Source organism: Sinocyclocheilus grahami, unplaced genomic scaffold (assembly GCF_001515645.1).
Source record: "Sinocyclocheilus grahami isolate Dianchi unplaced genomic scaffold, SAMN03320097.WGS_v1.1 scaffold242.1, whole genome shotgun sequence".
Lineage (NCBI taxonomy): Eukaryota > Metazoa > Chordata > Actinopteri > Cypriniformes > Cyprinidae > Sinocyclocheilus > Sinocyclocheilus grahami.
Window position 1 is genome coordinate 143,503 of NW_015505421.1, and position 10,909 is coordinate 154,411.

Below are 10,909 nucleotides of genomic sequence, written 5' to 3' on the forward strand. Positions count from 1 at the left end.
TATATATATATATATATATATATATATATATATATATATATATATATATATATATATATATATATATATATATATACACAGCAGTGAAAGGTCATAACATGTAAATATGAATCATAACATGTAAATAGGTCTTTTTTTTTTATATATATGAAACTTTGATTTTATTGATAGCTTATGTTACCAAGTCCTACAAAACCTTTGTGGAATTTATTTCAGAATGTGGGTCAGAATGAAAGGAGGATTAATCTGTTCAACTGAGAAAAGTTTTGTAAGTGCAACCCAAATACTTGGGTAATCACTTGTTATTTCTTTGGCTAATATTACAAAACATCTCCCTGCATGTCAAATAAGATGAAACTAACACAGACAGAAATTCCATCTCCATCTATTAAGATTCCACTACTTTAATTTAGTATTAACCTATCAATAACAAAGAGTTAAAGTTGTGTTGATGATATTTTGAGAGTTTTTCTGTAATAATGCAAGTTCATCTTAGAGTATTAGAACGGTTTTACTCAAATGCACACTCATACACCCAACAGGAACACACGGTAAGTAATAACCACTATAAAGGCTTGCTGTGTTGTGAGGGCAGCTGTTGTTTTGTCTGTGACTGACAGCTGGAGCATGAATGCACAGCACTGGTTTGAAGGGCCTCTAAACTGGATCAGAAGAATCTGGTCAGTTTGGCTCAAATAAATAGCTTGAACTACCAGCCAAACATGACAAAACTTAGAGAGATGACATTATAGCTCTAGGATTCTCAACAAACTGTTTAATTTACTTGGAAACAAGTCAGAACTGATAATCCTGAAGGGAATCAGCAAGTTTTCAGAATGCAATAGCTTTTATAGAATATGTTTCCTCTCCAGCAGCCCAGATCGAAGAGCAATTATGTTCAAGAATGAGCAGTCCTACATTATACTCTTTGAGCAGTTTATAAACACTGAGCCTGTGATTAGATGGGTAAAGGACAGTCTGCTAAGCAAACTATTAAAGAACAGAACCTGTGACTTATCTAGACTAACTAAAATAGCTGAGCTGTTCCGAGCAAGACAGCAGACTATGATGGGTTAAACAGCTCCAATACAAAAGCAATAGAACAAATAACAAAAAAACAATTGGTTTAATACCCATAAAATGTATATTTCATCTACATCTACAAGAAGTAATTATCTAATGAACCTTTTGTGCAATGAAAAGGTTCCATGGATGTTTTAAAAATGTTTTTCAAGGAACCATAGAAGCCAATAAAGAATGTTTCTTTCTTCTTGTTGGACTGTTGTACACACAAAACGGATGCTTTAGAAGCAAATGTATAAGTATCCCTAACTACTTTGATGCAACAATTACTCAAATGCAATATTTAAAGCAGAGTATCCCATACCATTGTGAGAGGAGGGAGTTATCCGTGTGAAGCTGCCGTCATCCCTGTTTAGGGTCAGAGTGAGGGACCCCCTGAACATCATGAGCGGGGTGCCTTCAAACAGAAGAACAGTGACGAGAGTTCGCCAAAAACACCTGAACAACTGATGATGGTGCTTCATGGTCCAGTGACGCACTGCTTGGTCTATTCTTTGAATTCAAATGGAGTAGCAGATCAGTACACTTCTTAAAACCAGTCACGTTAACACGGCCCGCAGTCAGACGCGCACCTGGCCATTCACCTGCTGCTGGACGCCAAACTGCAGTCCGTTCTGAAAGCGTGTTCTCGGCCCAGTGTAGGTTCTGACATCCTGCTGAAAACCCCAGTTCTCTCCCAACAATAATAATGGCTACTCTATTGCGCTCGTTTCGTTTTGCGATACAGAGGAATCGCCCGTAAAGATAACCTTGTAGAATAAGCTTTCTCTATGAGGCGGATCGCATAGTGCGCAATCCGTCCGCTCGCCAGTGTTAAACTGAGGCAGTATAATCGCATTTCTCAGTGCGTCCAACCAGATAGGATTTCCTCTTTCGAGTTAACTCTTTGCTGTCCGGCCGGGTTCAAATCCTTGCCAGAATGAATATACGCGTTGGTTCTTCAACAGCTGGAATAATAAAGAAAGATCCTAGAGGGCGTAGCCTACTAGGCATTAATTATAACATTTAAAGCAGGGGAAGGGGATGTAGGCCTGCTACCTAAAGGACGTCAAAACTGGATTGGGAAGGTCTGAAAATATGTAAGAATATGTATTCATTGTAGCCTATACAACATATACATTTTGCGTTTTCAAACAATTAGCTGCGAAAGTTTAATTGCAAGTTAAACAGAAATCGTGAAGCTAATGTGATTATTTAAGACTTAATTACAAGTTTATCTATCAAAAAAGTATATAATAAAAAAAGTTGAAAAGGTTTGAAGACGACTTGTTTCTTTCTTTTAAAAAATAAATAAAGGTTAGCGAGATGAACACGCGACAAATCATTTCTGGGTAAAAGCTTGATTTTTACCCATTTGTGTATACTTAGCAAAGACAATATACAATAATCCATACAAGGCATTTTCCATCAAAAATCGTTTCTTCAATTAAAATATCAGAAATTCGTGCAGTTTGGGGCTGTAAAATGAATGCAAGTTCATCAGCAGCCATAGTACACATTAGATTCAGAGCCGCTGCCTTGCTCTCCACACTGGTCATGTCCAGGTCTGTCCAGCATTGCTGACAATAGATCATTGTGCAGCCTACAGAACTGCACTCCATAGCCTGGTTCTGTCTCATAAGCCCATCACACACCCATCACTAGCGCAGCCTACAGCCCACACGCTTCAACCGACAGCACCTGATAGAGAAGAGGGAGAGTTCGAAGATCAGATCAGACCATAAGTATATATTTTGTGATTTATTAAAAAGTCAGAAGTTTAAATTTTTCTGAGTGTTTTACTTGGCATGTTACCCTAAGAAAGTGTATTTACTGCTACAGCTGGAGAGGTGCTGCTACTGAAGAACGGTTTGATTGTTTTTGTTTGCTTGTCAGGTAGATATTCTCCCACTAAATAGTTGGCAGTTTTTAAAACAGAGGAAGTACTTCCACATAAATCTAACCAAGTTTACAACTTGGACTGCATCCGAAATCGCATACTCTCCGATAGGTACTTTTTTTTTTAATAATTACTCCACAACCATTCAAAAATGTATGTTCCATATAGTATGAATGTAATCCAAATGTACTACATGTGCTATGTTGTCACTGTCATGCGACCATACCAGCTTCAGTTTCACTGCCATCCACAAATCCTTCCTGTCCCGTGGCCTCGTGGGACAGTAAAGTGTCCATTGGATGTACACTTCAGAATCTTGTTGGAAATAGTAGGTCATCCCAGCACTTTTTGCCTATTGTTTTATAAATACTGTGAATTTGGACATATTACTCTGTTTGCATACTGTTATTTGCCTACTATATACTGGGAAAGTATGCGATTTTGGATGCAGCCTTGGTCTCACGCTTTTTCTCAGATTTCACTGAATGTGTGACCTAAATTTGAGCACTGAATTCTGCTCTACAAATGCACATCCCATACCATTGTGAGAGGAGGGAGTTATCCGTGTGAAGCTGCCGTCATCCCTGTTTAGGGTCAGAGTGAGGGACCCCCTGAACATCATGAGCGGGGTACCTTCAAACAGAAGAACTGTGACGAGAGTTCGCCAAAAACACCTGAACAACTGATGATGGTGCTTCATGGTCCAGTGACGCACTGATTGGTCTATTCTTTGAATTCAAATGGAGTAACAGATCAGTACACTTCTTAAAACCAGTCACGTTAACACGGCCCGCAGTCAGACGCGCACCTGGCCATTCACCTGCTGCTGGACGCCAAACTGCAGTCCGTTCTGAAAGCGTGTTCTCGGCCCAGTGTAGGTTCTGACATCCTGCTGAAAACCCCAGTTCTGTCCCAACAATAATAATGGCTACTCTATGCAGCCTTGGTCTCACGCTTTTTCTCAGATTTCACTGAATGTGTGACCTAAATTTGAGCACTGAATTCTGCTCTACAAATGCACAATTTTTGAACCAAAAAGAGGTTGTAAACTGCAAAAATGTATATGAAAAAAGTTCTGTTTTCTCTGTAGGGCCCTATGCAGATGTATCACACACACCTTTTATGTGTTTTTGATTTCTCAGCCGATGTCGTTTTCTGTTGATGAAGGAGATACGTTTCTGGATCTGTAGATTGTAGAGGAAGAGGATACAATCTACAGATCATATCCTTTTCTCTCTGAAAAAGCAGAACAGATCAGAAGGGTTTCGTCCATCAAAATGCTGAAGACATTGCGGATAATAGGAAAAAAACACTACCGGTGTTCACCTCTTCACGAATGAGCTAATACTAGTGCCACTAGCTGAATCAGGCTTTACAGGGTGCCTGTAATCCTCCTCATGCCGGCACGGGCCCATGGAGAGTGCTGCAAATCTAATGCTATTACTTTAAAACCCTCTTATCTTATTAGTACTTTACCTGCACGTACACTAGAGAACACATATTTCACTCATTATGTGTGAGAAAGTATCCTCCTTTTACACTGCACGCTGCGCTCAGACACATTGAACTTGCTGAATCAGTTAAAATTGTGACCAAACGGATTATATTGCATAAGTGATTTACTTCTACCCATGGACTAGTCACGCATGTTCTTCAGAACTGAACCTAGAACCCAAAGACACAGTGTTCAAGCTTTCAAAGTTTCCACTATTTTGTTAGAAACCTTATTATCTTACACTAACTTCTTTAAAACACAAGTGAGCAAGCTGGATCATATCTCACATAAAACATTTTTTTTAAATGCATTTATTTTAATAGGAGAACTGGCTGTAAACAAAAAATAACATCAGAGGAAGTAATTTTGCCTGTTATTGTGCTTTTTGTTTGTTTCAGTTATGCTAGGAGAGACCTTTAGCATTTGTTCAAGCCTTCCTGTGCCAAGTGTACAACGGCAAAACAACAGCCTGAGCAATAATAAATATTCTCCTGCTGGGAGAATTCTTTTTGTGAAATGTCTTTGTGAAATGCACTGACTATGAAAGGTGCCAATTAATTTTTTTATACCAAACTGCATTATGAGAAAAACATAGCTCAAGGACCTCATACCAGACCTGATTCAGGACATTATGATGAAATGTCCTTTAATAAATGAAACATGTTTGTTAGTAAATAGACAATACTATGAAGAAAAAAAAACATTTATCACAAATGTTTATATTAGAAAAAACTTAAAGCCTTCAGATTGCATGAGGAAGTCATCAACAGAGCATTAGCTGGATAGCTGCCATACACACATTACATTACTGCAAGTGCAACAGCTATTATTCCTATATCTGTCTGGTTATGTAATAGAAAACGTGATCAGCATTAGAAAGCAGCAGCACATGCAGAACAATGACTCATTTAAGCTCCTTAGCCAAAGAAAGCATAAGGAGCTGCTGATATTTATGACAGACCAATATTGTTAATGATAAACACTGCCAGGAGTACTAGCTTCTGTCTCTCGATCCAAACAAACCATCCATTGGCACAATCAGTCATTCATAAGGTGCTGGGCCCATTAGATGGATGTCACTGTAGGGTTGCTAAACAGGATGGGACTGTTTGTAAGAATAGAAGGCAGTGATGACCCTGCGCAGACGATTGGTGTATACCTGCAGGCAGCACATAAGGCACATCAGTAAAAGGGAGATGAAGATCCACAAGTAGTTTGACTGGCTCAGAGCATGTGGCTGGGGCAAACATTCTATATACACACACACACACACACACACACACACAAGGAAGAACGAAAATGATGCAAAGTGTAGATGCAAGAAAGACTATGCAAACAGATGCAAGGAAAATACCCATTTGAATTCAGTATGTAAATATGACAATGACAATCACTTTCGGATAGATTTTAGATGATGAACATTCTATTAATTTAAGATTTTTAAAGTGTATTCTTAAAACTATATAGTATACAAAAACAAAATAGTTTTTGTTTTTTAGTTACATTTTTTATGTATTTGAAAGAAGTCTCTTATGCACACAAAGGCTGCATTTATTTGATGAAAATACAGTAAAAACAGTAATATTGTGAAATATTATTACAAATTAAAATAACTTTTCTATTTTTAATATATTTTAAAATGTAGTTTATTCCTGTGATGGCAAAGCTGAATTTTCAGCAGCCATTACTCCAGTCAGTGTCACACAATTCTTCAGAAATAATTTTAATATTTAAATTTTTTTGTGGAGACCATGAGTTTTTTTTCAGGATTCTTGGATGAATAGAAAATTCAATAGGACAGTGATCGATGTAGTGCATCCTTACTGAATAAAAAAAAAACTTACTGACCTCAAACTTATGAACTCTACAGTATACAAATAACCTATTACTGGATCAGGTTACATAGCAAGTAAACATAACAGAATAACTGATGAATGTATGTTGTCTGGCATGTGTGCTGTCATGCTAATGTTATAAATAGTCCTCTCATCAGCCGACTGCATGTGTACTGCCTGCCCTGTGGTGACCGGTCTAGACCAATTTAGACCTATCTGGATGAGACACACAGACACAATCAGAGCTTTGAGTTTAACTCTGATCAGATTAAATAGACGGCTAGACCAAAGACGTCACTTGGCCTCAAGATGAAACCGGCTGAATCATCGAGCCATTGCCAGCAGTCACTCATAGAATCTTGCAATGAGGAATTCAGTGTCTGACAGAGTACATTCACAATCTCTCTAATACTGAAGTTGGAGAGCTCTCTATGTTTTCAGGATGTTAGGAAGAAACCTGAAATTTTTGAAATGGCATTTTGTAAGAAAATTAGACGAGTTTGAAAGTGCTGTGTTACACAGACTGCTACAACAAACATAGAAAGACCTTGAATGATCATGAGAGAACTGGGACCTAGCAGTACAATATTATATCGATATCTGGGTCATGATGCAATAACATATTTTATGTATATTTATTCCAGCTGTGGTGCATTGAGTTTATTTTCTTCTAGATCTTTGTTTCTCTTTCATCTGCACAGGGTTTCTGTGTCTGTGCGGTTATTCTTAGCTTGTACTGAGTTTGGATTTTGCCCCGAATAATGTTCAATCTCCTTTTCCCAAAAGCATTCATGTAAAATTTAAAGGGTTAGTTCACCCAAAAATGAAAATTAGCCCATAAATTACTCACCCTTAAGTCCTCCTTGGTGTAGCGGCTTCCACTAAGACGCTATATTGGTAATAGGAGCGAGCAAGTAATTAACGCTTAATCCAAGCGAACTCCTTTTATCCAATGAAGCACAGTTTTTGAATTTGTGTATTGGCTTTTCAGTAAGCCGCTGCCGTTGATAATATGAGTGAGCAAGTTCTAGAACGTGTACAAACAGAGTCCGTGCAAATGGAAATAGATGCAAAACAAATGTCTTTCTTTAATTGTGCTCCAATAACAATTGTTCCAAAACAACTCGCTATGAGTGTTCCTTTGATATATGATTTCTGAGTGGATTTTGATATAAGCCAAGAGGTGACTAGATTTCCTTTGCTTTAAACAAAACTTGGTTCTCGCGAGACTAGCAGCTTGGAAGCTTGGAAGAGCCAGGACATTTTTTTATATAACAGTGGTGTGAAAAAGTGTTGGCCCCCTGATTTCTTTTTTGCATGTTTGTCACACTTTAATGTTTCAGATCATCAAACAAATTTAAATATTAGTAAAAGATAATACAAGTGAACACAACATGCAGTTTTTAAATGAAGGTTTTTATTATTAAGGGAAACAAAATCCAAAACTACATGGTCCTGTGTGAAAAAGTGTTTGCCCCCTAAACCTAATAACTGGTTGGGCCACCCTTAGCAGCAACAACTGCAATCAAGCATTTGCGATAACTTGCAATGAGTCTGTTACAGCGCTGTGGAGGAATTTTGGTCCACTCATCTATGCAGAATTGTTGTAATTCAGCCACATTGGAGGGTTTTCGAGCATGAACCGCCTTTTTAAGGTCATGCCACAGCATCTCAACAGGATTCAGGTCAGGACTTTGACAAGGCCACTCGCCATGTAGTTTTGGATTTTGTTTTCCCTTAATAATAAAAACCTTCATTTAAAAACTGCATGTTGTGTTTACTTCTGTTATCTGTTATGCTGTTAGCCGTATGGACAGACTCCTTACCAAGAGAGTCATAACTGCACTGAACCATTACCTCCTCCCGAATCTTTTGGAACCGTCTGCTCACATTTTGAACCTCTTTTTGAAATTCTTCACTGTCATTCTGAGAAGAAATGTGTTTGTGGGACAGATTTCCAAGTTTCATACTGACAAATTGTATATTCAAACTCTGTCAGGTAGTGTTAACTTCATTAATGAAAATGATGACGAAAAATTTTCATTGAGGACCTTTTTACATGCAATTCTGACAAGTTAAAAAAAATTAATAAACTCTGTATTTTCGGCCACTTGTGATGTTTGCTGTGACTAAATCTGTGATTAAACCTTCTTAGTGATGAACTGTAATAAATCCAAATATGAATCTCCACTATACACTCTAAAAAATGCTGGGTTGTTTCAACCCAACTTTGGGTCAAATATGGACTAACCCAACTTTTGGTCAAAAATTTTATGTAAAAATTTTACCCAACGGTTGAGTTAGTCCATATTTGACCCAATGTTGGGTTGAAACAACCCAGCATTTTTTAGAGTGTATGCAGCAGCCTCTGTGTGACAAAATATTTGTTGTTGTTGTTTTAACATAAAAACATAAAAATATTTTGGATTTATTGAAATTAATATTATGAATATCACTGTTTTAGCTTTTGAGAGAAGCTTTTGAGTTTTACTAGTTTTCATAAATGTAGAGCGGTAATTTATATGATAACATAATAAACCAGGAAACTAGATGAGTAAAGAAGTAAAACAAACCATGTCATGAACTGACATTAACGTCTCTTAACATGTGCTAATGGTGAAAGTGCAATAATTCTGTTGAAATGTAAAAAGAAACTTCTCGAATGATAACAGTCATGATTACAATTTTGAGCAAAATAACTGTGCTTATCTGTTTAACCATTATTACAGCATTAGGGGAGACCAGGGGCAATTGTAACACACTAAATTTGTCCAGTCAGAAACAAGCTAGAGGGACACTTAATCTGCACATGATCAGTAGGATTCTCTCTCTGCCTGTGAAAAAGGAGCACAAGCATTTCACCTCAGCAGAAGTTTTTAATAAAATACTGATTTAGAGGTATGAAAGTTACTTTTTGGATGAACAGTATTTTTCTTCTTCTGTCTAAAGATTAGATGACTGTGAATTTAAATTTACATACATTTTATCTTTAGGTTATTGATACAAAATTAGCATGAACAACCCATGCTAATATAGGCATGGCTATAGATAGCATATGAGATTTTAACATGGCTGCAACATCGGGGGCAATTGTAATATTGTGTTACAAATACAATTACCCCTGTGATGTTTGCTGTGACTAAACCTGTGATTAAAACTTCTTAGTGATGAACTGTAATAAATCCAAATATGAATCTCCACTATACACTCTAAAAAATGGTGGGTTGTTTCAACCCAACTTTGGGTCAAATATGGACTAACCCAACTTTTGGTCAAAAATTTTATGTAAAAATTTAACCCAACGGTTGGGTTAGTCCATATTTGATATGGCTAACTTTCATACCTCTAAATCAGTATTTTATTAAAAACTTCTGCTGAGGTGAAATGATTGTGCTCCTTTTTCACAGGCAGAGAGAGAATCCTACTGATCATGTGCAGATTAAGTGTCATTCTAGCTTGTTTCTGACTGGACAAATTTAGTGTGTTACAATTGCCCCTGGTCTCCCCTAATGCTGTAATAATGGTTAAACAGATAAGCACAGTTATTTTGCTCAAAATTGTAATCATGACTGTTATCATTCGAGAAGTTTCTTTTTACATTTCAACAGAATTATTGCATTTTCACCATTAGCACATGTTAAGAGACGTTAATGTCAGTTCATGACATGATTTGTTTTACTTCTAGTTTCCTGGTTTATTATGTTATCATATAAATTACCGCTCTACATTTATGAAAACTAGTAAAACTCAAAAGCTTCTCTCAAAAGCTAAAACAGTGATATTCATAATATTAATTTCAATAAATCCAAAATATTTTAATGTTTTTATGTTAAAACAACAACAAAAAATATTTTGAAATAGTCCATATTTGACCCAATGTTGGGTTGACCATGGCCCAGTGTAAGCACCTTGTTTGTCTGTGCTGACATACTTTTCTGTAAGAAAATGAACATATTCAAATGTAAAACTACATTTAAAAATTAACAAATCAAACAAGGTGTTGTTTTTTAATTTTTTTACAAAATAAAATGAATATTACATCCACATGATCTCATTGAGTTTTTTTGTTAATATATCTATCTTGTACCATTTCATTTAAGTTTGGTTAAAGACTGTTCTTGACTCATCAGCTGATTAAAGTACTTGAGTAAAATATATTTAATAAAATATTATATTAAAATATATTAAAATAATTAAAATCTAGTTACCACTAGAATAGTTGCCTAGTCTTCTGCAATAATAGAAATAGACTTGCTTTTTGCATGCATATGATGCCGGACATCTAAAAGAATTTGAAACACACACACATATATATATACAGTATCTCACAGAAGTGAGTACACCTCTCACATTTTTGTAAGTATTATATTATATCTTTTCATGTGACAACACTGAAGAAATAACCCTTCGCTACAATGTAAAGTAGTGAGTGTACAGCTTGTATAACAGTGTAAATTTGCTGTCCCCTCAAAATAACTCAACACACAGCCATTAATGTCTAAACCGCTGGCCACAAAAGTGAGTACACCCCTAAGTGAAAATGTCCAAATTGGGCCCAATTAGCCATTTTCTCCCCCCGGTGTCATGTGACTCATTAGCGTTACAAGGTCCCAGGTG